Raw genomic sequence first — 26,302 nt, 5'->3', positions numbered from 1 at the left:
GGTGTATCCAGAGACACACAGGCACATAAATAAGTAAATAAAGATGTTTGAATTCAAAAGGGATGCAAGAAGTGGTTTCTATTTATCCCGTTTTCAAAATGATTACCCTGTGACTAGACTCACGAAGGAGCTGAAATGGAGGTTCTTCCCCTCAAAGTGAATCAGAGCGGGAACTGGGATTTGCAGCCCGGATTTTCTTTCGGTCTCCCAATTCTCATCTACTAATCACTAGACTGCACTGGGGAGTTATCCTCTTAACCGGCTACTTAACTTTGTGCTCTTTATCACCAAATCATTCAAGTTTATGATAAGCTGTTAAAGGAGATTATGTACTTCTTTAAAAATCTCCTAATCTGAATATATGAAACAAAAAAGGGAGTAATAACAGGATTTGGTCTCATTTTGTTAAGTCTGTCATTCCCCCTCGCCGTCTCCACAGTCATTATAGAACACATCCCAGATGTAGTTGCAGTACTGCCATCATCTCACACAGACGGACGTTATGGATCTGTGATCACCTCTGTAGCATTGTCCTTCATATCCCCTTGCTCATAGCATCTAGTTGACCCTTATTCAATTAGAAAAGGAAGTGATGTGAAAGTCGGACCAAAAAGAGGATTCCCCCAGTGAGAGCCGTTTGTGTTGTATTAGTATAGAGCTGCTAAACCTTTCTCCACAATCACACGCCTGCCAAGCCATAATAGACGATACAGAGGGGTAAAATACTGAAAAGTACAATGAATTTCAATTTGGAAATATTTGGATAATATTTGTCACCTCACTGTGTGTAGTCATTTTGAGACAAAATCTGTAGACCGAGACAGAATCAGCATCCATCCAGTTTTTCTATTTCTATGGCCCCAGACAGAATCTGTCTAGTTATTCTATGTATGTGGCCCCAGACAGAATCTGTCTAGTTATTCTATGTATGTGGCCCCAGACAGAATCTCTCTAGTTATTCTATGTATGTGGCCCCAGACATAATCTCTCTAGTTATTCTATGTATGTGGCCCCAGGCAGAATCTCTCTAGTTATTCTATGTATGTGGCCCCAGACAGAATCTCTCTAGTTATTCTATGTATGTGGCCCCAGACATAATCTCTCTAGTTATTCTATGTATGTGGCCTCAGACAGAATCTCTCTAGTTATTCTATGTATGTGGCCCCAGAGAGAATATCTGTAGTTATTGTACAGAATCTATTTAGTTATTGTATTTCTATGGCCCCAGAGAGAATATCTGTAGTTATTGTACAGAATATATTTAGTTATTGTATTTCTATGTCCCCAGAGAGAATATCTGTAGTTATTGTATTTCTATGGCCCCAGAGAGAATATCTGTAGTTATTGTACAGAATATATTTAGTTATTGTATTTCTATGTCCCCAGAGAGAATATCTGTAGTTATTGTACAGAATATATTTAGTTATTGTATTTCTATGTCCCCAGAGAGAATTACTGTAGTTATTGTACAGAATCTATTTAGTTATTGTATTTCTATGGCCCCAGAGAGAATATCTGTAGTTATTGTATTTCTATGTCCCCAGAGAGAATATCTGTAGTTATTGTATTTCTATGTCCCCAGAGAGAATATCTGTAGTTATTGTATTTCTATGTCCCCAGAGAGAATATCTGTAGTTATTGTATTTCTATGTCCCCAGAGAGAATATCTGTAGTTATTGTATTTCTATGTCCCCAGAGAGAATATCTGTAGTTATTGTATTTCTATGGCCCCAGAGAGAATATCTGTAGTTATTGTACATAATCTATTTAGTTATTGTATTTCTATGGCCCCAGAGAGAATATCTGTAGTTATTGTACAGAATATATTTAGTTATTGTATTTCTATGTCCCCAGAGAGAATATCTGTAGTTATTGTACAGAATCTATTTAGTTATTGTATTTCTATGGCCCCAGAGAGAATATCTGTAGTTATTGTATTTCTATGTCCCCAGAGAGAATATCTGTAGTTATTGTATTTCTATGTCCCCAGAGAGAATATCTCTAGTTATTGTATTTCTATGGCCCCAGAGAAAATATCTGTAGTTATTGTACAGAATCTATTTAGTTATTGTATTTCTATGGCCCCAGAGAGAATTACTGTAGTTATTGTATTTCTATAGCTCCACGTAGACACCAGACAGTACAGAATGACTCAGTGATGACTCCCTCTCTGCATGAAGCAGACACACAGACACACAGAGCCATAGGGCCTCAGTGTTTACATCTCTCCCCAAGTGTTGCTGTTTGTCTGTTTGTCTGTTTTGCGCTAAGAAAGGCAGTTGACTTATGGTAATCAGTGGACATCTCAATATACTGCATGTTCATTGGTTCTCACTGAATATGGCTACTTGGCTCGTGTTCCAATCATCTTGGCTTTCTTGAGCACTGTCTCAGACATCTTCTGTGCATGGTGAGGAGTGCCTCTTAAAGAGAGAAAAGATTCCCAATGGACTGATGCAGTCCAACGGTGTGTAATGTATAATACATGCTAGTTCACTGTGAACAAGAACTATGTGGGTTTGGTGGAATCCCCATTGGGCTGCCCCAGGCTTCCAGCAGAAAACATACTACCACGGTTACCACATATCTACTATTAGACATGGGATTTTATTTCATTCTGTCCTGTGTCCTGGTTCTACTAAATGTCCCTTTTTGAATGATTTGCCACTCACTGTCTCTATCATTTTGTGTTGTTGATATTGACCAATGACACACTGTATAATGAGACATTTCTAAACTAACATGTCTACTGAGAGTTTACCCTATCAACTACGGCTATATACTGTAGGTTATTATGTCTATGTGTCATATGCCCACAGTTTGTGTTAAATATATATTACTTTAAAATGAAGAATGTCTACCAATTCCCCCTTGAAGACGTGCTAATATAAAAAGTGGAATAAAAATATCTGTTTTTACCAGGCTGTCTTTCTATCAGTAGCACCAGAAACAGTAAGCATACAGTGCTGTTTGTTTTACATTAGCCTCCCATGCAGGCAGACAGTATACTGTAGTGCCTCAGCACAGAGCACAGCAGTCAGCCATTACTAAAACTCTCAACTTGACTGCTGCACCCACTCATTATCGAGAAATCCACCTGGAACCTCCACAATGCTCCGCGCCACACATGGACAGTTTCTCTGAACCACTGACGTTTTCTAGAAACAGGCAGCGAGTCTGTGGAGTAATTACACGTTACAGTAACGCAGAGGGAGGGAGGGAACTGGGGGAGAATTGGTCGAGAGATAGGGAGAGAGTGAGAGAGCGACAGGGAATTGAGAGAGAGCAAGTCAGAGAGGGAGGATATCAGTGGAGAATTGGTACATTTGATGAACAATATGGAAGTGTTTATTAATTTAGAAAGAAATGCATATAATTTAATTGCATCATTTTTTGGGCGTTTTCATTATTCCACTATTGAATCAAAAGAGCGACGTTCAGTATATTAAAACAAAAAGAAACAAAGAAGAAATGGGACAATAAATAGATATATAATTTCAGGATCACTCCTATCCACAATGTCATGAAATACAGTGCCTCCTCCCTCAAATAAGAGTCCATTTCCAATGCTCTAATTTAATTGATTTATTTTTCTTATTTTTTGCCTTTTATAGAGAGAACATAATGTTGGCCTCCGAGACTGGACATCCACCAATCATTCTGCATGTCTTACAGTTCGTCAGATTTGTTGGTACCTACTGTCCACACATTACATGTATATCATCATTACCAGTATGACAGTAAAGTCAGTATGGCTGTATTCAACTCAGAGCTCTCCCATTGTGCTCGACCATTATCACCTGATATCTGAGCCCTTAGAAACTCACCTGGGCTCTGTCTTGATATTATGTCCTATTATTCTAAGGTCACCTGAGTTTTTCTAACGTAAGCCTCTTAAACGGACCACATTCAGATACAGCATGTCCAATATGTCTCTGGAGAAAGTCGGCCATTGTTGGAGCGGAAATTGACCAATGTACTAGAGCGTTTTGCATAAGCCCATACGGTGTAGAATTAGACTGTAACTCACTGCTGTGTCTTTCTGTTACTTCATGTTCACTAAGTCCTCGCCATCTGATCCCTTTTCTCACTCGTCCGTTGTTCACACGCTCTTTGTCAGAGACCTCGGAGACCTCGGAGGTGAACTTGTGGGACATGGCTAGATCTTTTTAGATTCATTTCTCATCAACTGAAATCTTAACTGTCTTTCCACAGTAATTTTGAAATTGGATCTGATTTTATAAATATTCTGTCCAAAACAAAATAGGGAGAATTCAGAATAAGATATAGTCTTGGTTTAGAAAGGGGGAAATATATCGTAAAAAGTGTTTGGGACTGGGGGAGAGGAGAGAGAGTACTGTAACAGTTCAGATTGAATTGTTCATTTCAACCCTCCCCTTTAAAACGACTGAGGCAAATAGGAGGTGCTGAGGTTATTATCTGTTATCTGAGAACATGGGGAAATAGTGTGACTGAATAATAACTAAACAACTGACACAATGTCAAAATGTCATTATCAGTGTATTAAAACAAAATTGTACCCTAAAGGAGGCCCCACCACAGCTCAGAGCAGCAGAGTAATTATGTTGAATTAAAATACAACAGAGATCAACAGAATCGTTTTCATTAGGAAATTATTAATGATTCCGCGGCAACAATAATTGATTGCACTGAGCCAGGCGATAACTGCACGGTCAGGCTGGAGGGAGCGGAGTGCTCAGACTGTACCGTAGCTGTAGTGTAATATTAACTGACTGTGGCAGGCAGTTATATAGAATGTGAGAAGACTTAGCATCCTACACATCATGCATAAGCACACAGACCGAAATGCACACACACACACACACACACACACACACACACACACACACACACACACACACACACACACACACACACACACACACACACACACACACACACACACACACACACACGCATACACATGTTTGTTCTTGCTTCATTCAGCAGAGACAGTGAAAGACGTCAGCCCAGACTCTTCCTCCGAATGCCTTTTATGTGCATTGTTCCCTCACTGTTGGTGGAGGCAGACTGGCGGGCGGCTGGCCTCCCCCTGCAGCACCACACACACAGTCACCAGACACCAGACTCTGTCTGTCACAGCCCCCACTCTCTGAACATCCACCACAAACAAACCACAAACCACAATACACCCAAATTAGGACGTTTCCACAAACACTCATTAACCTAAGCCTAATTGTGACACACAGAAAAGACAGAAGAAAACAACAAGTGAAAGTGATGGGCCGCACTGATGACAAACAGAAGAGAGGAGAGGCACGCTGTATGTGTTTCATCCATCACTCTCCCCAGTCAGGCACTATGTTGTCGTTGCAGTAGAGGACAACACAGACAGACGGCCGCGCGTCCTTGTATCAATGCCACTGAGGGTGTCGTGTCACGCTAACGAGCGTGTAGCCTAGCTGGCCGCTCTCCCTCCCTCCGTAGCAGGAGGGTTTTGACTCACTCTGCCATTCACTCTGCATATTTAAATGCCTTGTAAAGCTTAAGTAGACCCACTTTTCCATGTCAGGGCAGCGTTCAATCCTGCTGTGCCCATTAATTATGATACCATTGTGCTCCGGTGTGGCTAATAAGAGTGATGTATTGCACCCTTGTGGCATTATAATCATGTCTAGTGAAGTACCTGGACTGTCTGAGCACTAGGCTTCTCTTTAGAGCACTTGGGTAAAAAGAGGCAGCTCATCTAGCCTACTCTCCTCTCCTGTCCAGGGTTGGTTAATGGGCTTGTTCTGGAGAGTGGGCTGTTGATTTAGCTTTAGCATAATTGTATAATCGATGATGAGAAATGCCTGTGTATCGATCTGGGGGAAGCAGATGGAGCTGTCTGTCTGTAAGCCCAGCAGGGATTTTAAAGCTCTCCCTGAAAGAGGTACTGGTCCTGAGGATAGGAGCTGTACAGGAGGAAACAGGGTGTGACTTTCAGACATAAAACAATTCCTTGGACATGAAAATAATGATCTGCAAGGTTTTGATTAAGAGGATCACGGTTGCTTAGTTAAAGAGTTCATTCTATGCGTCTTTAAGAGCCTCAGCCCTGGCCTGCTTTTAGAACTGTCTATGATTCACCTCTCCTTCCTGGCCGCTCGGCCTCGCCGCCCCCATCATGGCACAGCTGACGTAAGTAGGTGTGAAAAGCATTGTCAATGTGCTTTAGGATAAAGCTCTGTAGTGGGATGCCATTGGTCACGATGAACCCCCACCCACCTTCAGCTGCAGCAGAGGGCGAGTGGAGGAGAGGGAGAGAGAGAGAGGCCTTCTTCGGGGTGCTTTTCATCTGCAGTAGGGGGTCAGAGAGAGAGATCAGTGGGGTGAATGAGTATTACACACACACACACACACACACACACACACACACACACACACACACAGTTAGAGCGAGGAAGAATAGCGAACTGCATGGACACCCTGCACATGGCAGAAGATGGGAAGAAAATCACTGATGGGCACTAGAATGAAGAGATACAGTATCACCTCTGTCACCCTGGTCACAATAGAATTACATTATAGGGTTCACTGCAGGGATTTCATTTGTCTCCTTCCACATTGTATGTCTCTTTATAAATACCTTTTGGAAGAAAATACATCCGATTTTCTCTGAAATAAGCGGACACATTACAAAATAGTTTTGTGGGGTTCTGTGTTCTGTGTTCGAGGGGGAGAACTTCCTGATAACCTTTATACATACCTCTGCAGCTAATCCATTTAATTGATTACACATCCGGCTGTGTGAATAAACATATCCCTGCAGTCTTTAGAGTGTGGTATCAGTAGGGTATCACTTTTTCTCATTGCACACCGCGCAGGAGCACACAGAGCTTGCTCCTCCATTGCTGGATATCTATGGGGTTTATGATGCTCTGGTCATGGGGTCTCAGCCGTTCCACCCCTCTTAAACCCCAATGCCATAGGTAAGGACAGGGGGACATACGGGTATAGGAGGTGGGTCACTCAGCTCCATGAAGAGAGGAGGCTGGTAGTTGTGTGGCTGTTTGGTGTGTTGGTGACAGTGGCAGAGGTATGGTATGTATGGTGATGGTGAGGCCCATGCTTGGACCCCTCCACCACCCTCCCCTACCTCAACCACCATTCCCCATCTACCCCACTCCATGTTCCCATGCAGCTCCTGGAGTGTCAGAGCTGAGTTGACCTCTGCCTGCCTAAAGGGAGGTCGCAGTGCTCCGTAGCGCTCTGTAGCACTGGGTGACAGAGATGGGTCCCCTGGCCCCTCTGTGTGGGTGTGTATGTGTGTTTACGTGAGTACGTGTGTGTGTAGCGAGCAGAGAGCAGACATGCGTGCTGTAGGTACAGTAGTGTAGTGGAGAAGACGTGTGTCGCCCGGGTCAGACAGGGCCATCCATTCTCTGAGCCCCTGGGAGAGGGAGAGGGAGAGAGGGAGAGAGAGGGAGAGAGGGAGAGAGGGAGAGAGGGAGAGAGAGGGAGAGCGAGAGAGAGAGAGAGAGAGAGAGAGAGAGGGAGAGGGAGAGAGAGAGAGGGAGAGGGAGAGGGAGAGAGAGAGAGAGAGAGAGAGAGAGAGAGAGGGAGAGGGAGGAGAGCGGAGGGAAGGGAGAGAGAGGGGGGGGGCGTTGATACACTGCTTCTCTTACTCTATCAGACACTAGGTTGTGTTCCTCCATGCAGTGCAGTCAGTGGAACACATCTGTCATCTGTCCCTGTACCACTTCAGCTACTACAGTACCACCGGGGTTTGGAACACTTCTATTCAACCAACACTGTAATGTGAGCTGTAGATGTTGTCAAATGTGGTGAGTGTGATTCTGAACTCTCTTAGTGGACTTGAATGTCAACATGTTTAGGGCAATGACTGACATGTTTTGCTGCCGTTGGTGCAGCAGTGTCCACAATGTAGAACGCATGTAGTATTGTACATGTAGTCTGAAGGATTTACAAACTGGAAGCCATAAGGAGAATGGTTGCAGACCACAAAGGTTTTTCAACAACATCACCTGGCCCATGGCAACTACAATGGACCTCCCATTGCTATCACCCAGCCAACATGGAGTTCTAACACCCAGCTCTCCCTCCTGGTTCTGGTCGATTCCCTGGCCTTTCCCTGCTAAGCTAAGCCTTCTCCTTGTTGAATAGTGGGCTGGTAATGCTGTGATCCAATGCCATTTGGAGTCACTCACTCTGTCCCCCAGCTCTCAGGGAGAAGGAATCCTCAACCCCAGCCTCATAGTCTACCCTGTAATCTCCCAGCCTCCTCTCTGTTGTCGGGTACAGCGCCTGCTGCTCCCCGCTCTATCCCACAACCCCCTTCCTCCTCCACCATTTTAATCCCTTTGACCCAAACCCTCAGTGTTTCCCTGTATCAACAGCTCCTGAAGATTACATCCTTCCACCTCCTGTACTGTGTGCTAGCTACAGTAGCTAGCCTACTGTATTACACCCAAGCCCAGCAGAACAAGTTTTCCTCTAGCTACCACAATGAAAGCTAGTGCCTAAAGGCAGTCAAGTATCTAATTAACCCACTCCAGAGTATTATGGTATGCCACATTGGTCATTGCAATATAGTCACTCCACTTATACAGTCTACCCACAGTCTATTTATTTATCTGTTATTTTACCAGGTAAGTTGACTGAGAACACGTTCTCATTTGCAGAAACGACCTGGGGAATACTTACAGGGGAGAGGAGGGGGATGAATGAGCCAATTGTAAACTGGGGATTATTAGTTGACCGTGATGGTTTGAGGGCCAGATTGGGAATTTAGCCAGGGGTTAACAACCCTACTCTTACGATAAGTGCCATGGGATCTTTAATGACCTCAGAGAGTCAGGACACTCGTTTAACGTCCCATCCGAAAGACGGCACCCTACACAGGGCAGTGTCTGCAACCACTGCCCTGGGGCATTGGGATATTTTTTAGACCAGAGGAAAGAGCGCCTCCTACTGGCCCTCCAACACCACTTCCAGCAGCATCTGGTCTCCCATCCAGGAACTGACCAGGACCAACCCTGCTTAGCTTCAGAAGCAAGCCAGCAATGGTATGCAGGGTGGTATGCTGCTGGCATGAAGTCTATACCTAAGTCTATACCTTTTACCTGCAGTCTATACAGTCTACCCACAGTCTGTACAGTCTAGTCACAGTCTATACAGTTTACCCGCAGTCTATACAGTCTACCCAGAGTCTATACAGTCACAGTCTATACAGTCTAACCGCAGTCTATACAGTCTACCCAGAGTATATACAGTCTATACAGTTTACCCGCAGTCTATACAGTCTAGCCACAGTCTATACAGTCTACCCACAGTCTATACAGTCTAACCGCAGTCTATACCGTCTACCCAGAGTATATACAGTCTAGCCACAGTCTATACAGTCTACCCAGAGTCTATACAGTCTACCCAGAGTATATACAGTCTAGCCACAGTCTAGCCACAGTCTATACAGTCTAGCCACAGTCTATACAGTCTATCCGCAGTCTATACAGCCTAGCCGCAGTCTATACAGTCTAGCCACAGTCTAGCCGCAGTCTATACAGTCTACCCAGAGTATATACAGTCTAGCCACAGTCTATACAGTCTAGCCACAGTCTATACAGTCTATCCAGAGTATTTACAGTCTAGCCACAGTCTATACAGTCTACCCACAGTCTAGCCACAGTCTATACAGTCTAGCCACAGTCTATAAAGTCTACCCAGAGTCTATACAGTCTACCCACAGTCTATACAGTCTACCCAGAGTATATACAGTCTAGCCACAGTCTATGCAGTCTACCCACAGTCTATACAGTCTACCCACAGTCTATACAGTCTACCCAGAGTATATACAGTCTAGCCACAGTCTAGCCACAGTCTATACAGTCTAGCCACAGTCTATACAGTCTACCCAGAGTATATACAGTCTAGCCACAATCTATACAGTCTAGCCAGAGTATATACAGTCTAGCCACAGTCTAGCCGCAGTCTATACAGTCTAGCCACAGTCTATACAGTCTACCCAGAGTATATACAGTCTAGCCACAGTCTATACAGTCTACCCACAGTCTAGCCAAATGCTATACAGTCTAGCCAGAGTATATACAGTCTAGCCACAGTCTATACAGTCTAGCCACAGTCTATACAGTCTACCCAGAGTCTATACAGTCTACCCAGAGTCTATACAGTCTACGCAGAGTCTATACAGTCTACCCACAATCTATACAGTCTAGCCAGTCTGGCCTGATACTCCAGAGCTCACCCTGCAGAGAGAGTACAGCTCTACCTCTTTCATGTAGTGTTTCTGGTAATGAGTTTGGGCGTTATTGATGTGAACTTATGTGATCATTACATAAAGAACAACCATTTCTCTTTCCCTCGTTGGTTTTCCTGTGGGCCACATTAAATCAAGCCTCCGACCTACACTCTAGTTAAATGAAACACTATCAGCATGTTGCCCTCTCATATCTGAGAACAGCCCTTTATATAGCAAGGCCTGTAAATGGTGATTAGTGAGTGTTTTGATTAAATTATACCACGTGTGTGATACTGTGGTGGAGGCCGATCACACTCTGTCAAACACACTCTCTGTCAAACACACTCTCTCTGTCAAACACACTCTCTCTGTCAAACACACTCTCTCTGTCAAACACACTCTCTCTGTCAAACACACTCTCTCTGTCAAACACACTCTCTGTCAAACACACACTCTCTGTCAGACACACTCTCTGTCAAACACACTCTCTGTCAAACACACTCTCTGTCAAACACACTCTCTGTCAAACACACTCTCTGTCAAACACACTCTCTCTGTCAAACACACTCTCTCTGTCAAACACACTCTCTCTGTCAAACACACTCTCTCTGTCAAACACACTCTCTGTCAAACACACACTCTCTGTCAAACACACTCTCTCTGTCAAACACACTCTCTGTCAAACACACTCTCTCTGTCAGACACACTCTCTCTGTCAAACACACTCTCTCTGTCAAACACACTCTCTGTCAAACACACTCTCTCTGTCAGACACACTCTCTCTGTCAAACACACTCTCTCTGTCAAACACACTCTCTGTCAAACACACTCTCTCTGTCAAACACACTCTCTGTCAAACACACTCTCTCTGTCAGACACACTCTCTCTGTCAAACACACTCTCTCTGTCAAACACACTCTCTCTGTCAGACACACTCTCTCTGTCAAACACACTCTCTCTGTCAAACACACTCTCTCTGTCAGACACACTCTCTCTGTCAAACACACTCTCTCTGTCAAACACACTCTCTCTGTCAAACACACTCTCTCTGTCAAACACACTCTCTGTCAAACACACTCTCTGTCAAACACACTCTCTGTCAAACACACTCTCTCTGTCAAACACACTCTCTGTCAAACACACTCTCTCTGTCAAACACACTCTCTGTCAAACACATTCTTTCTGTCAAACACACTCTCTCTGTCAAACACACTCTCTGTCAAACACACTCTCTCTGTCAAACACACTCTCTCTGTCAAACACACTCTCTCTGTCAAACACACTCTCTCTGTCAGACACACTCTCTCTGTCAAACACACTCTCTCTGTCAAACACACTCTCTGTCAAACACACTTTCTCTGTCAAACACACTCTCTCTGTCAAACACACTCTCTGTCAAACACATTCTTTCTGTCAAACACACTCTCTCTGTCAAACACACTCTCTGTCAAACACACTCTCTGTCAGACACACTCTCTCTGTCAAACACACTCTCTGTCAAACACACTCTCTCTGTCAAACACACTCTCTCTGTCAAACACACTCTCTGTCAAACACACTCTCTCTGTCAAACACACTCTCTGTCAAACACACTCTTTCTGTCAAACACACTCTCTCTGTCAAACACACTCTCTCTGTCAAACACACTCTCTCTGTCAAACACACTCTCTGTCAAACACACTCTCTCTGTCAAACACACTCTCTCTGTCAAACACACTCTCTCTGTCAAACACACTCTCTCTGTCAAACACACTCTCTGTCAAACACACTCTCTCTGTCAAACACACTCTCTGTCAAACACACTCTCTGTCAAACACACTCTCTCTGTCAAACACACTCTCTCTGTCAAACACTCTCTCTCTGTCAAACACACTCTCTCTGTCAAACACACTCTCTCTGTCAAACACTCTCTCTCTGTCAAACACACTCTCTGTCAAACACACTCTCTCTGTCAAACACACTCTCTGTCAAACACACTCTCTCTGTCAAACACACTCTCTCTGTCAAAAACACTCTCTCTGTCAAAAACACTCTCTCTGTCAAACACACTCTCTGTCAAACACACTCTCTCTGTCAAACACACTCTCTCTGTCAAACACACTCTCTCTGTCAAACACACTCTCTGTCAAACACACTCTCTCTGTCAAACACACTCTCTCTCTCAAACACACTCTCTCTGTCAAACACACTCTCTCTGTCAAACACATTCTCTCTGTCTCCATCTCTCTCTCTGTCAAACACACTCTCTCTGTCTCCATTTCTCTCTCTGTCAGACACACTCTCTCTGTCAGACACACTCTCTCTGTCAAAACACACTCTCTCTGTCAAAACACACTCTCTCTGTCAGACACACTCTCTGTCAAACACACTCTCTCTGTCTCCATCTCTCTCTCTGTCAAACACACTCTCTCTGTCAAACACACTCTCTCTGTCTCCATCTCTCTCTCTGTCAGACACACTCTCTGTCAAACACACTCTCTCTGTCTCCATCTCTCTCTCTGTCTCCATCTCTCTCTCTGTCAAACACACTCTCTCTGTCAAACACACTCTCTCTGTCTCCATCTCTCTCTCTGTCTCCATCTCTCTCTCTGTCAAACACACTCTCTCTGTCAAACACACTCTCTCTGTCAGACACACTCTCTCTGTCAAACACACTCTCTCTGTCAAACACACTCTCTGTCAAACGCACTCTCTCTGTCAGACACACTCTCTCTGTCAAACACACTCTCTCTGTCAAACACACTCTCTCTGTCAAACACACTCTCTGTCAAACACACTCTCTGTCAAACACACTCTCTCTGTCAAACACACTCTCTCTGTCAAACACACTTTCTCTGTCAAACACACTCTCTCTGTCAGACACACTCTCTCTGTCAAACACACTCTCTCTGTCAAACACACTCTCTCTGTCAGACACACTCTCTCTGTCAAACACATTCTCTCTGTCTCCATCTCTCTCTCTCTGTCTCCATCTCTCTCTCTGTCAAATACACTCTCTCTGTCAAACACATTCTCTCTGTCTCCATCTCTTTCTCTGTCTCCATCTCTCTCTCTGTCAAACACACTCTCTCTGTCAAATACACTCTCTCTGTCAAACACATTCTCTCTGTCTCCATCTCTCTCTCTCTGTCTCCATCTCTCTCTCTCTGTCTCCATCTCTCTCTCTCTGTCAAACACACTCTCTCTGTCAAACACACTCTCTGTCAAACACACTCTCTCTGTCAAACACACTCTCTCTGTCAAACACTCTCTCTCTGTCTCCATCTCTCTCTCTGTCAAATACAATCTCTCTGTCAAACACATTCTCTCTGTCTCCATCTCTCTCTCTGTCTCCATCTCTCTCTCTGTCAAACACACTCTCTCTGTCAGACACACTCTCTCTGTCAAACACACTCTCTCTGTCAGACACACTCTCTCTGTCAAACACACTCTCTCTGTCAAACACACTCTCTCTGTCAGACACACTCTCTCTGTCAAACACACTCTCTCTGTCAAACACACTCTCTCTGTCAGACACACTCTCTCTGTCAAACACACTCTCTCTGTCAAACACACTCTCTCTGTCAAACACACTCTCTCTGTCAAACACACTCTCTGTCAAACACACTCTCTGTCAAACACACTCTCTCTGTCAAACACACTCTCTGTCAAACACACTCTCTCTGTCAAACACACTCTCTGTCAAACACATTCTTTCTGTCAAACACACTCTCTCTGTCAAACACACTCTCTGTCAAACACACTCTCTCTGTCAAACACACTCTCTCTGTCAAACACACTCTCTCTGTCAAACACACTCTCTCTGTCAGACACACTCTCTCTGTCAAACACACTCTCTCTGTCAAACACACTCTCTGTCAAACACACTTTCTCTGTCAAACACACTCTCTCTGTCAAACACACTCTCTGTCAAACACATTCTTTCTGTCAAACACACTCTCTCTGTCAAACACACTCTCTGTCAAACACACTCTCTGTCAGACACACTCTCTCTGTCAAACACACTCTCTGTCAAACACACTCTCTCTGTCAAACACACTCTCTCTGTCAAACACACTCTCTGTCAAACACACTCTCTCTGTCAAACACACTCTCTGTCAAACACACTCTTTCTGTCAAACACACTCTCTCTGTCAAACACACTCTCTCTGTCAAACACACTCTCTCTGTCAAACACACTCTCTGTCAAACACACTCTCTCTGTCAAACACACTCTCTCTGTCAAACACACTCTCTCTGTCAAACACACTCTCTCTGTCAAACACACTCTCTGTCAAACACACTCTCTCTGTCAAACACACTCTCTGTCAAACACACTCTCTGTCAAACACACTCTCTCTGTCAAACACACTCTCTCTGTCAAACACTCTCTCTCTGTCAAACACACTCTCTCTGTCAAACACACTCTCTCTGTCAAACACTCTCTCTCTGTCAAACACACTCTCTGTCAAACACACTCTCTCTGTCAAACACACTCTCTGTCAAACACACTCTCTCTGTCAAACACACTCTCTCTGTCAAAAACACTCTCTCTGTCAAAAACACTCTCTCTGTCAAACACACTCTCTGTCAAACACACTCTCTCTGTCAAACACACTCTCTCTGTCAAACACACTCTCTCTGTCAAACACACTCTCTGTCAAACACACTCTCTCTGTCAAACACACTCTCTCTCTCAAACACACTCTCTCTGTCAAACACACTCTCTCTGTCAAACACATTCTCTCTGTCTCCATCTCTCTCTCTGTCAAACACACTCTCTCTGTCTCCATTTCTCTCTCTGTCAGACACACTCTCTCTGTCAGACACACTCTCTCTGTCAAAACACACTCTCTCTGTCAAAACACACTCTCTCTGTCAGACACACTCTCTGTCAAACACACTCTCTCTGTCTCCATCTCTCTCTCTGTCAAACACACTCTCTCTGTCAAACACACTCTCTCTGTCTCCATCTCTCTCTCTGTCAGACACACTCTCTGTCAAACACACTCTCTCTGTCTCCATCTCTCTCTCTGTCTCCATCTCTCTCTCTGTCAAACACACTCTCTCTGTCAAACACACTCTCTCTGTCTCCATCTCTCTCTCTGTCTCCATCTCTCTCTCTGTCAAACACACTCTCTCTGTCAAACACACTCTCTCTGTCAGACACACTCTCTCTGTCAAACACACTCTCTCTGTCAAACACACTCTCTGTCAAACGCACTCTCTCTGTCAGACACACTCTCTCTGTCAAACACACTCTCTCTGTCAAACACACTCTCTCTGTCAAACACACTCTCTGTCAAACACACTCTCTGTCAAACACACTCTCTCTGTCAAACACACTCTCTCTGTCAAACACACTTTCTCTGTCAAACACACTCTCTCTGTCAGACACACTCTCTCTGTCAAACACACTCTCTCTGTCAAACACACTCTCTCTGTCAGACACACTCTCTCTGTCAAACACATTCTCTCTGTCTCCATCTCTCTCTCTCTGTCTCCATCTCTCTCTCTGTCAAATACACTCTCTCTGTCAAACACATTCTCTCTGTCTCCATCTCTTTCTCTGTCTCCATCTCTCTCTCTGTCAAACACACTCTCTCTGTCAAATACACTCTCTCTGTCAAACACATTCTCTCTGTCTCCATCTCTCTCTCTCTGTCTCCATCTCTCTCTCTCTGTCTCCATCTCTCTCTCTCTGTCAAACACACTCTCTCTGTCAAACACACTCTCTGTCAAACACACTCTCTCTGTCAAACACACTCTCTCTGTCAAACACTCTCTCTCTGTCTCCATCTCTCTCTCTGTCAAATACAATCTCTCTGTCAAACACATTCTCTCTGTCTCCATCTCTCTCTCTGTCTCCATCTCTCTCTCTGTCAAACACACTCTCTCTGTCAGACACACTCTCTCTGTCAAACACACTCTCTCTGTCAAACACACTTTCTCTGTCAAACACACTCTCTCTGTCAGACACACTCTCTCTGTCAAACACACTCTCTCTGTCAAACACACTCTCTCTGTCAGACACACTCTCTCTGTCAAACACATTCTCTCTGTCTCCATCTCTCTCTCTCTGTCTCCATCTCTCTCTCTGTCAAATACACTCTCTCTGTCAAACACATTCTCTCTGTCTCCATCTCTCTCTCTGTCTCCATCTCTCTCTCTGTCAAACACACTCTCTCTGTCAAATACACTCTCTCTGTCAAACACATTCTCTCTGTCTCCATCTCTCTCTCTCTGTCTCCATCTCTCTCTCTCTGTCTCCATCTCTCTCTCTCTGTCAAACACACTCTCTCTGTCAAACACACTCTCTGTCAAACACACTCTCTCTGTCAAACACACTCTCTCTGTCAAACACTCTCTCTCTGTCTCCATCTCTCTCTCTGTCAAATACAATCTCTCTGTCAAACACATTCTCTCTGTCTCCATCTCTCTCTCTGTCTCCATCTCTCTCTCTGTCAAACACACTCTCTCTGTCAGACACACTCTCTCTGTCAGACACACTCTCTCTGTCAAACACACTCTCTCTGTCAAACACATTCTCTCTGTCTCCATCTCTCTCTCTGTCTCCATCTCTCTCTCTGTCAAACACACTCTCTCTGTCAGACACACTCTCTCTGTCAGACACACTCTCTCTGTCAAACACACTCTCTGTCAGACACACTCTCTCTGTCAGACACACTCTCTCTGTCAAACACACTCTCTGTCAGACACACTCTCTCTGTCAGACACACTCTCTCTGTCAAACACTCTCTCTCTGTCTCCATCTCTCTCTCTCTGTCTCCATCTCTCTCTCTGTCAAACACACTCTCTCTCTGTCTCCATCTCTCTCTCTGTCTCCATCTCTCTCTCTGTCAAACACACTCTCTGTCTCCATTTCTCTCTCTGTCTCCATCTCTCTCCATGTCAAACACACGCTCTCTGTCTCCATCTCTCTCTCTGTCTCTATCTCTCTCTCTCTCTCTCTCTCTGTCTCCATTTCTCTCTCTGTCTCTCTCTCTCTCTCTCTCTGTCTCCATCTCTCTCTCTCTCTCTCTCTGTCAATTCAATTCAAGGGGCTTTATTGGCATGGGAAACATGTGTCAACATTGCCAAAGCAAGTGAGGTAGATAATATATAAAGTGAAATAAACAATAAAAAATGAAACAGTGTTGTAACAATGTACAAATGGTTAAAGTACACAAGGGAAAATAAATAAGCATAAATATGGGTTGTATTTACAATGGTGTTTGTTCTTCACTGGTTGCCCTTTTCTTGTGGCAACAGGTCACAAATCTTTTTGTGTTTTTCACCCAGTAGATATGGGAGTTTATCAAAATTGGATTTGTTCTTTGTGGATCTGTGTAATCTGAGGGAAATATGTCTCTCTAATATGGTCATACATTGGGCAGGAGGTTAGGAAGTGCTGCTCAGTTTCCACCTCATTTTGTGGGCAGTGAGCACATAGCCTGTCTTCTCTTGAGAGCCATGTCTGCCTACGGCAACCTTTTTCAATAGCAAGGCTATGCTCATTGAGTCTGTACATAGTCAAAGCTTTCCTTAAGTTTGGGTCAGTCACAGTGGTCAGGTATTCTGCCACTGTGTACTCTCTGTTTAGGGCTAAGTAGCATTCTAGTTTGCTCTGTTTTTTTGTTAATTCTTTCCAATGTGTCAAGTAGTTATCTTTTTGTTTTCTCATGTTTTGGTTGGGTCTAATTGTGCTGCTGTCCTGGGGCTCTGTGGGGTGTGTTTGTGTTTGTGAACAGAGCCCCAGGACCAGCTTGCTTAGGGGACTCTTCTCCAGGTTCATCTCCCTGTAGGTTATGGCTTTGTAATGGGGTTGATATCTGGAGACTGGCTAGGCCACTCCAGGACCTTGAAATGCTTCTTACGAAGCCACTCCTTCGTTGCCCGGGCGGTGTGTTTGGGATCATTGTCATGCTGAAAGACCCAGCCATGTTTCATCTTCAATGCCCTTGCTGATGGAAGGAGGTTTTCACTCAAAATCTCACGATACATGGCCCCATTCATTCTTTCATTTACACGGATCAGTCGTCCTGGTCCCTTTGCAGAAAAACATCCCCAAAGCATTATGTTTCCAACCCCATGCTTCACAGTAGGTATGGTGTTCTTTGGATGCAACTCGGCATTCTTTGTCCTCCAAACACGACGAGTTGAGTTTTTACCAAAAAGTTATATTTTGGTTTCATCTGACCATATGACATTCTCCCAATCTTCTTCTGGATCATCCAAATGCTTTCTAGCAAACTTCAGACGGGTCTGGACATGTACTGGCTTAAGCAGGGGGACACATCTGGCACTGCAGGATTTGAGTCCCTGGCGGCGTAGTGTGTTACTGATGGTAGGCTTTGTTACTTTGGTCCCAGCTCTCTGCAGGTCATTCACTAGGTCCCCCCGTGTGGTTCTGGGATTTTTGCTCACCGTTCTTGTGATCATTTTGACCCCACGGGGTGAGATCTTGCGTGGAGCCCCAGATTGAGGGAGATTATCAGTGGTCTTGTATGTCTTCCATTTCCTAATAATTGCTCCCACAGTTGATTTCTTCAAACCAAGCTGCTTACCTATTGCAGATTCAGTCTTCCCAGCCTGGTGCAGGTCTACAATTTTGTTTCTGGTGTCCTTTGACAGCTCTTTGGTCTTGGCCATAGTGGACTTTGGAGTGTGACTGTTTGAGGTTGTGGACAGGTGTCTTTTATACTGATACCAAGTTCAAACAGGTGCCATTAATAATAATAGTAACGAGTGGAGAACAGAGGAGCCTCTTTTAAAGAATAAGTTACAGGTCTGTGAGAGCCAGAAATCTTGCTTGTTTGTAGGAGACCAAATACTTATTTTCCACCATAATTTGCAAATAAATTCATAAAAAATCCTACAATGTGATTTTCTGGATTTCTTTTCTCATTTTGTCTGTCATAGTTGAAGTGTACCTATGATGAACTTTACAGGCCTCTCTCACCTTTTTAAGTGGGAGAACTTGCACAATTGGTGGCTGACTAAATACTTTTTTGCCCCACTGTATGTTGACATTTATGTTCCTTTTGATGGCATAGAATGCCCTTCTTGCCTTGTCTATCAGATCGTTCACAGCTTTGTGGAAGTTACCTGTGGCGCTGATGTTTAGGCCAAGGTATGTATAGTTTTGTGTGTGCTCTAGGGCAACAGATGGAATTTGTATTTGTGGTCCTGGCGACTGGACCTTTTTTGGAACACCATTATTTTGGTCTTACTGAGATTTACTGTCAGGGCCCAGGTCTGACAGAATCTGTGCAGAAGATCTAGGTGCTGCTGTAGGCCCTCCTTGGTTGGTGACAGAAGCACCAGATCATCAGCAAACAGTGGACATTTGACTTCGGATTCTAGTAGGGTGAGGCCGGGTGCTGCCGGGTGCTGTCTCCATCTCTCTCTGTCTCTGTCTCCATTTCTCTCTCTGTCTCCATCTCCATCTCTCTCTGTCTCCATTTCTCTCTCTGTCTCTGTCTCCATTTCTCTCTCTGTCTCCATCTCCATCTCTCTCTGTCTCCACTTCTCTCTCTGTCTCTGTCTCCATCTCTCTCTCCATCTCTCTCTGTCTCCATTTCTCTCTCTGTCTCTGTCTCCATCTCTCTCTGTCTCCATCTCTCTCTCTGTCTCCATCTCTCTCTGTCTCCATTTCTCTCTCTCTCTTTGTTTCCATCTCTCTCTTTGTCTCCATCTCTCTCTCTGTCTCCATCTCTCTATCTGTCTCCATCTCTCTCTCTGTCTCCATCTCTCTATCTGTCTCCATCTCTCTCTCTGTCCATCTCTCTTTCTCTCTCTCTCTCCCTCTCTCTCTCGCTCTCTCTCACACACACACAACTCACTCTCTCTCTCTCTTTCTCTTTCTGCACGGGCCCCTCTCCTCTCGTGTCCATGCGGAGTGCATGACTGATTTAAGGGCCCCTTACAAACGGTAAGGTTGCAAAGTGAAGACAAAAACGAGAGACAAATCACTGAGCAGCACTCCCTCTCAAGGAGAGGAGCAGGAGAACAGTGAAAAATATATATACACTCTATCCTGTCAAAAGGCTTGTGGCTTATCTTGAGTGACTGTCAAGGCTGGGAATATCACGGAATGGACAGAAATATATAAAATGAATAAGCTGCTGGGTGTTGTCAGGAGTTATGATGCTTCATAAATCCTGGTTTGATCATGGTGTACAAGGCTTAAATCCACAGCTGCCTAATGCGCACAGCAGTGTTTTGGACCGGATTTCATTCTGTTGGAGAGATAGAAGCCAATAGCTGGCCAAATAAGATTTTTCATCTCTCTCTTTCATGAGTGACATATATATAAATATAAATATATATATATAAATATATATATAAATATATATATATATATATATATAAAAGAAGCCTAAGGGAAGGATGTTGCCTGCTATTACTACCTTTAATAGAAGTACACAGGCGTAGCAAGGTAAAACCTGAGCCAAAGAGAGAAAAACACTAGAAAAAACGGAGAAAAAGAAGAAGAAATTGGTAGTGACTTATCAGTTGTACTTCCTGTGTCGGGTCAAAGGTCACCAAGGTTTTGTTTGTTTGGTATACTAAGAGGATGGATGCTATCTCTCCCGCCATCCCAAGCGCTTTGCTCTGTGGAATGGCCTAGGTAATATTTCATGTCAAGAATTAGGAAAGCCTTCCTCTCCTTTTCTCCATTCCATCATCTATCATCTCCTTCAGGGTGTTACAGTTATACAGCTAGAAGAAACGGTGCTACCTATATAGACCAAAAAAGGGTTCCATGTCTCGTTTCATACTGTATGTGGACCTCAAAATGGTTCTATATAGAACTACAGCCTTATTTATAGCAGTGTACAGTACAGTAGTTCATGTATCACTTTCTTTCTTCTCAAAAGGAATGTTTTATATTATATGACTGCAGACAGAATGCATTACTAATTAAAGTAGATGTCTAATCTCAAGGGCTTTCCCTGTCAATAAACACCCCATTATTAGAAATGAAGTGTCTTTAATATAGAAGAGTGACATTTTGAAATGTAAAAATGCATGTCACAGTGCCTGAGTCAATAATATCCCAGTTATCCTCCCAAATGAGACAAGTTGTCAGCGCTTGAATATGACAACAATAACATGTTTGCTGGACCAAATCAGAAGAAAGGAATTCCAATGTGAGTTGTTTTGTTATATTCAGCTATGGGCTATGCTTTTCGAGCAGGAGTCTTCTCCATAGGAAAATACATAGTTAGAGCCCGTTCCACACAACCCATTCAATTCCTAAACCATGTATTTCATTCAAGTGTCTCAGAGTTATATACTAGTAATACCTTCTCAGGTGAAGGTATGACAGTAACGACGCAGGAGGGCCTGGAACTGTAAAACAATAAGGACAAGTCTATTATTATCAGCTTTTAATATAATTACTGTAGCAGTTTAGATAAAGCTCAGTAGGACTTTATCTTTGGTGTCGATTTTCAATGACTATATGACTGATTCAATTTACACTGTATAAGATATGTAGACATCATGGAGAAATGGACGTGAAAAGGCAGGGTTGTTTTGGAGGATGTTGTGCCACATCCAGCAGTGTGCCACCTGTGTAGTCATTCACAGCCATTTGAAACCATGCATATACCCATGGCTCTTACTATGAATTATTCAAGCAGCCATTCCTTCAGTCCACATGCAGCAGAGAAGTTGTGCTCGCTCGTAAACACATTTTATGTTACCATTCTGGCTAAATGTGAAGTGTAGCACATTGTAGACGCAGGATAATTACACCACTCCTCTCTGAGTTTAACGTACCCCCAGAAACAGCCCTGCCTGCCTGACTGCCTGCTTGTCTGTCTGATATCAATTGTCTGCTTTACCCAATGGAGAGAGAGGCTGCTGGGATTGACTTTGTAGGCTATGGAGAGTGTTTGTGTTATCTGAGCCCCCCTCAATGTTATGTAGTATTTAATCTACTGTATGTGTGTCAATGCAGGAGAGGTTGACTGTAACTGTACTTTAGGGGGTATTAGGAAGAGAGTAGAGACATAGAGAGGTTGACTGTAACTGTACTTTAGGGGGTATTAGGAAGAGTGTAGAGACATAGAGAGGTTGACTGTAACTGTTCTTTAGGGGGTATTAGGAAGAGAGTAGAGACATAGAGAGGTTGACTGTAACTGTACTTTAGGGGGTATTAGGAAGAGAGTAGAGACGTAGAGAGGTTGACTGTAACTGTACTTTAGGGGGTATTAGGAAGAGAGTAGAGACATAGAGAGGTTTATCGATATTGATATTGATAGCAATTGATTTTCTTCAATTTCTACAATTTGTTTTAATTTATCATCAAACCGACAGTCATTTAGAAACAGAATATTAGTGTTGTACAGTATATTTTTCTTATCTGCAGCAGATAACAGCACTTTGTTACAGTTTGTCTCTGACTTTGTATAATCGTTTTATGTGCGCATTGGCATATTGTACCATGGCATATAAAATATGAATATTACATGGATTAAAATCCTCAATCTTTTTTTCCTTTTTTAAAAATACTTAAGTTGAAAATTGTCGTCGTTATTGCATTATTGCAGCCCTCATATTGAATAGGCCTAATGGAGATTTCACATTAGTAGACTCACACCATGACAAATGTTAAGCAGCATAAGGGAAATGAACATTTCTTTTTAATAGCACAGCAGTGTCTTGTGGTCTATCAGAGAGTTTTTCCACAGGCTTTGCCCTGACCTTCAACTCTGTACTATCTCCCAATGTAGATCTCTTGGCAAGTGACGTGTGTGTGTGTAAGAGGTGTGTGTTGGAGAGAGCTGGAGAGAAAGCAGAGTAGACGCGAGAGAGGGAGTCATCTTGATCTGCAGCCCAGTCCCAGTCCTGGGATGGGCACGTGGGGCTCAAAACACAGGCTGCACCTCCTCCTCTAATCTCTGTAGTGAAGCACCTTTTGGAGGGCACCCCATACACGCATATACACACACACACACACACATACACACACACACACACACACACACCACACACACACACACACACACACACACACACACACACACACACACACACACACACACACACACACATACATACACACACACACACACACACACACACACACACACATACACACACACACATACACACACACATATACACACACATACACACACTCACATACACACACACACACACACACATACACACACACACACATACACGCATATACACTTACACACACGTACACACACACACACCCATACACGCATATACACATACACACACATACACAGACATACACACACACATACACACACATACACACACATACACACACACACACCCATACACGCATATACACATACATACACAGACATACACACACACATACACACACATACACACACATACACGCATATACACATACACACACACACATACACGCATATACACATACACACACACTCACACACACACACACACACACACACACACACACACACACACACCAACACATAACACATAATACATGCCCCTGCGTCTGAGACAATGACACGTAACGCCTACTCAAGTACTGAGAGGGTTGAAAGCTGCTCCAGCATTCCAGGACAGAATGGAGGTACAGGCCTGTCGATGAGGGGAGGGGGAGGGAGGGGAGGGACAGGCCTGTCGATGAGGGGAGGGAGGGAGGGAGGGAGGGAGGGAGGGAGGGAGGGAGGGAGGGAGGGAGGAGGCCTCCCCCTTGATAAGCATGGCTGCCTGAATGAAGTGGAACGCCAAGCCGGCTGTGGTTGTTCTCTCCCACTCACTATCAAAACAGGGGATACAAAAGAGGATGAGGCGAGCTCTTCGTCCTAATGTTACTCTAGCATCTAACACAAAGAGAAGACATCTGAAGAAACTCCCTGCTCCATTTCTTGTTCTCTATCATGTGGTTGAAAGCAACAATGCCACATGTAAATGAACACGTCGTCTCCCCTGCCACCGTCTCTCTCCGTAGTTTAGACTACAACATGAGGCTTGACTGAGGAGCCTCTTCAAGTCAACCAGATTGTATTAAAGCAGTGGTAGAATTTGATATCGAGCGACGATGATGCTCTGAAATCGAGATCAAAATATTACAACGTCCCTCAAGATCAACATCTTTGTATAACAACGACTGGTTAAAGGGGAAGGATGACATCCTCCATATGAGAACATGTTCAAATATGTACCTTTAATTGTCAAAGGGACTGCTCTTTACTGCTGTTCTAGTTGATAAACAGTGACTTTAATAGCAGTGTCGTCTCGTTGTTTACGTCATATCAAACAGAGGCTGTGACTTTTAGTGCAGTTAGTTGTTGATAAATACATCATAAAGTTTGTTTCTCCCCAAGTCAAAAGAATCCCTTCTCTTTGTCTTTGTAGCAGCCTTTCGCATCGACAAGAGGCCAAAACCCAGAAGAATAAGACGTTTAGGAAATCTCTTAAATAGGGGCTCTGAAGCGAAGGTTTGAGCTTTGTCATCACGCTTGAAGAATTTCTTTTTTCAACGTACTGTAATGTGAAATTCAGTGGGGACTAGTTTAATTGAGTTTTACACAAACCAGTTGGGAGTAGCGCTGGAAGGTAGGTGAGGTTTTTAATCTCCAGCTCCGGAGAGGCTTGTTGACGAACTGGTTCTTTCTCTTTGTGGGGAAAAAAAGAGGAAGCCTAAGAAATGATACATCCATGGATAAAACCAATTGGCAAACCTCAAAGGGACGGGGGGTGATAAGGCAAATCCAGCACTTGTAGAGAAATAAAAGAATCCAACTGTTCATTAAAAGGAGAAACAAAACAGGAGATTGAGGAGGCAGGCAGGCAGCAGACTGCTCTGTGTGGAGGAGGGAGGGAGACAGATACAAACAGAGCCAGCCAGCACTGCTATCAGAGGAAAGGATTGGAAAATAATCAAGGATTTGTGAGGAGAATTAATAAGGAGATAGGGACAAATAAGCATTTTTTTCTTCTCTGCAAAATTAGGAGGGATGGCTACAATTATCTAACAGGAGGGATGGATGGCATAAGCTACACAGACACCTAATTATAAAGGATAACCTAGAATATGGAGTCTCTGCTTTGCTTTTATGTTACACTATTTCACTATTAGGCAGTAAAGTCTACGCTAGCCATTAGCCAGTTCCTCAATTTATAGAATATCACATGAATAAATATTTATTTCAGTAAAATTGCAGTACTCTTTATCTTATACAGTCATTAGATATAATATAGTTTATGTTTTATTACTGTTTTGTATTGTTGAAGTCAAGTTCTGGCACATTTGGAAAATGACATATAGTGGGGCAAAAAAGTATTTAGTCAGCCACCAATTGTGCAAGTTCTCCCACTTAAAAAGATGAGAGAGGCCTGTAATTTTCATCATAGGTACACTTCAACTATGACAGACAAAATGAGAAGAAAAAAAATCCAGAAAATCAAATTGTAGGATTTTTAATGTATTTATTTGCAAATTATGGTGGAAAATAAGTATTTGGTCAATAACAAAAGTTTATCTCAATACTTTGTTATATACCCTTTGTTGGCAATGACAGAGGTCAAACGTTTTCTGTAAGTCTTCACAAGGGTTTCACACACTGTTGCTGTTATTTTGGCCCATTCCTCCATGCAGATCTCCTCTAGAGCAGTGATGTTTTGGGGCTGTTGCTGGGCAACATGGACTTTCAACTCCCTCCAAAGATTTTCTATGGGGTTGAGATCTGGAGACTGGCTAAGCCACTCCAGGACCTTGAAATGCTTCTTACGAAGCCACTCCTTCGTTGCCCGGGCGGTGTGTTTGGGATCATTGTCATGCTGAAAGACCCAGCCACGTTTCATTTTCAATGCCCTTGCTGATGGAAGGAGGTTTTCGCTCAAAATCTCACGATACATGGCCCCATTCATTCTTACCTTTACACGGATCAGTGGTCCTGGTCCATTTGCAGAAAAACAGCCCCAAAGCATGATGTTTCCAACCCCATGCTTCACAGTAGGTATGGTGTTCTTTGGATGCAACTCAGCATTCTTTGTCCACCAAACACGACGAGTTGAGTTTTTACCAAAAAGTTCTATGTTGGTTTCATC

General features: G+C 43.6%; 1 protein-coding gene across 1 annotated transcript in view; it reads left to right on the top strand.

The window, feature by feature from the left end:
* Window positions 1-26,302, top strand: part of LOC139391251 (zinc finger protein ZFPM2-like) — a 202,561-nt gene that overhangs the window by 132,451 nt on the left and 43,808 nt on the right. The gene's annotated exons all lie outside the window — the stretch shown is intronic.

The sequence above is a fragment of the Oncorhynchus clarkii genome, chromosome 3 (genome assembly GCF_045791955.1).
Source record: "Oncorhynchus clarkii lewisi isolate Uvic-CL-2024 chromosome 3, UVic_Ocla_1.0, whole genome shotgun sequence".
NCBI classification, from domain to species: domain Eukaryota; kingdom Metazoa; phylum Chordata; class Actinopteri; order Salmoniformes; family Salmonidae; genus Oncorhynchus; species Oncorhynchus clarkii.
The sequence above is the reverse complement of the archived record's forward strand: the minus strand, read 5'-3'. Positions and strand labels throughout refer to the sequence as shown.